Source organism: Belonocnema kinseyi, chromosome 5 (assembly GCF_010883055.1).
Source record: "Belonocnema kinseyi isolate 2016_QV_RU_SX_M_011 chromosome 5, B_treatae_v1, whole genome shotgun sequence".
Classification (NCBI taxonomy): domain Eukaryota; kingdom Metazoa; phylum Arthropoda; class Insecta; order Hymenoptera; family Cynipidae; genus Belonocnema; species Belonocnema kinseyi.
The window spans coordinates 53,684,163-53,687,331 of NC_046661.1; the positions used below are offsets into that span (position 1 = coordinate 53,684,163).

Genomic DNA, 3,169 nt, shown 5'->3' on the forward strand with positions numbered 1-3,169 from the left:
TGTATGTGTGTGTATAGCATAAAATATATCAACTTCTTCACGAAATGAAATGGAAAATTTGTGAACGAAAGAAAGGAGCTAATAAAAAATGTTATCAACAACTAATAGGGTAAAACTATTTATCCATATTTACGCTGGATAAATCCTACCCTCCCAAGTAAAAATGCTTCGACTTGAGTTCGACTTGGTTATGTCTTGAGTTCGTCTCCAAGACATCGATATCTGGCTGCGTCTCAAAACTGGTCGACACATAGGCCTTCGTCTTACTTTTATGGCCCCGACAGATAAAACGGCGTTTACTTGTCTTAAGTCGAGCCTTTTCTTGGCTAAGACGACGTTTACTTGACTCAAGACGAGCCTTGTCTTGGCTGAGATCATCGAACCTTTTTTGGCTCATAAATCAGATTAAAATTAATCAATCAAAAATTTATATTATTTAATTAGTTATTTTTATTTCAAAAATTCAGAATCGGTGGGCCTGAACGAGTATAACCCTTAAAAATTTTCTTCAAAAAAATTAAAATTTTATCTTTATAGTAGGATTTCCTAAGCCGTTAGAAATGCGTACACACATACTACATTTTCGGTATCCTCGTCAAACAAGTATAATACAAATAACGATCCGTAAATAAGTTGATTTATTACATATATATTGTATAAAAATTATAAGATTGTTTATTCAAAGATTAGTTTTTATGACTTTTAGAATCACCCTTTTTGTTAGGGCCGGTAGACGCTCGATGTTATAAACCGCACGTGTTGAAGTCATAAAAATTCGACTCAAGAGATAAATTTATGTCTTGAAGACATAAAAACCTGTCGACAAGACATAAATTGAAGTCTGGCTCCGTCTCAAAATTGAGACATGCTCTCTTCTTATTTAAAAGTAGAATTTAGTTTATGGCAGTATCCTTCCTTTCCGTTTTACCTTTTCTCATTCTATTCTCATGTTCAATGTTTCTATACTTTTACATTCCTTTTTATTACTATGTAAGTTCATATCCTGTTCCGCTTTTTCATAAAATTATGAATTCTATTATCGATTTGTTATACAAAATAGTATCAATAGAAGCATACATTTTTGTAAATAGTAACAAAATAGTGCCATGCGATTCATTATTCTATTTTAAATAAAGCGATTAACTTTTTTTTAAGTCTGGAATACATAAAATATTATACCACTTCCGAAAATCGCGTGAATTCCTTTACAATCTTTTTAAATACTCCTGACATCTTTTGAGATCCTCTACAATTTATTTTGAAATCTTATGAATCATATGAAGCCCAGAAGTTCTTTACATTTTAATTTCATTTATTCCTTACATTTCTCTAGATATCCATTGAAATGTCAAAACAGCATATCATTGATATGATGGATACCTTTATAAACCCCTTTGAAACTTTGTAAAATCTTACGAAACTTTTTAAAAACCGTTACAAATTTTAAATTCTCGTTAAACTCCTTGGAATCACTTCAATTATCCTAAACAAAAATAATTCAATCTTTGTGATCCCACAAAATCTGAAGAGACCCTTTAAAGTTACATTGTGTTTTTATTTCTCTCTGAAGTTCTTTATAAATTCTTTGGAATTCCTTAAAATCTCTTAAAATTTGTTTGAATCCCTTGACATTGCTTAGAATTGAAATACTGTTAAGGGCATGTGATACTTAGAAAATGATCGATTTTATCAGTTTCAGGTGCCCCCGGCTTTTTTCATAGAATAATCAATATTTTGTCCTTAAAATTTGGGAAATGATCCAAATTATCGGAATGACAGAGAGCTGAAAAACGTCCACCCCGTGCAGAAATTTCGAAAGGGTTCAAGTAGGGCCCTGAATAGTTTTCCCTAGTTCTAGTCCGGCTCTAGTGAGGGAAACTAGCCCGGGCCCCATCTGGAACGTAACGCTCAGGCCTACATATCTATAGCGGTCTAAATCTATCGCCTAAGAGTCGGGAGTCTAACCACTGCGCTAAGCCGACAAGTTGAAACTCGATGAAAAAGCCATCCTCATTACGTACAGCTTAGAAAAGCTAAAACACCAAATTTTAAACTCTCTTTTTTTAAATTAAATATTTATTATTATACGACATTATTTGAATGTAAAATATACGAATTTTTAACATGAATATCTATACAATCATTTTTTAATAAATAAATGTAATCGACTCATATTTTTATTCGTATAATATTTCATTTTTTCCCATTGTAGACAACTTTATAACTTTTTACAGTGACAGAACATTAAATTTTTTATGAGCATTTAGACCTAAACCTAAAATGTAATTTTTTCAAAATATTGAGAATCTTTCATAAAGATGAGCTTCAAAATTTCTTTCTTTAAAACACAGCACTAGCCAGTTGTACTCGACATAAATTCTTCAACTTTAACTGTAAAATATCTTCCTGACTCCGAAGAAAATATGCATTAGTGCCCTAAATCAAGTTTTCGAGAATAACGAGTTTAAATATTCATAAAAATATTATTTTTGCATACTGAAACCTTCAAAAGCCTCAAAATTATATTTTAGGCAATATAAGATTTTAGGAGTTCTATGGTCGGGGACCCATTAGAGACAGATAGATTTGCCATACCTATACGAAGCATGGAATTCTTCACTAGAACCTGACAGGGCAGCCATAAGTTTTTTCTGGACTAGAAATTCCGATAGGGGCCTAACCAGTTTTTTCTAGACTAGATAGTCTGATAGGGGCTCCATCAGAACCCAACTTCAAATAGGGAAAGATGGGGAAATTTCTGCATGGACTTACCTCAAAATAATGCACATGCATTATGTGCGCGCCCGGTATAAAAAGAGCCATTATGGTCGGTATGGAATTACGTATAGGCACGTATAAACGGATTAATTCCCGGTATTTTAGGCCCAGAAGGAACTATCTAAATTGAAAAATCAGAAAATTGATGAAGTTGTAACTTTGAAAAATCTTTTTTCGCGACAAACGCATTAAAAATTCTAGCGAGTGCCATAAGCACACGTGTTATACTTTCTCTTTGAACAAGAAATATACATACTTTCAGTTGATTCCAAGGCATAAATATAGTGCCAATAGATTCAGTATGGGTCTAATTATTATCTCTCACTCAAACCCGAAAACAATAATTTTGACATCAATTTAGAAAAACGTGAATATTTCCTGAATTAGAACA

General features: G+C 32.4%; 1 protein-coding gene across 4 annotated transcripts in view; it reads right to left on the bottom strand.

The window, feature by feature from the left end:
• LOC117172375 (ankyrin repeat and SAM domain-containing protein 1A-like) overlaps positions 1-3,169 on the bottom strand; it is a 74,050-nt gene that overhangs the window by 15,963 nt on the left and 54,918 nt on the right. The window lies entirely within an intron of this gene.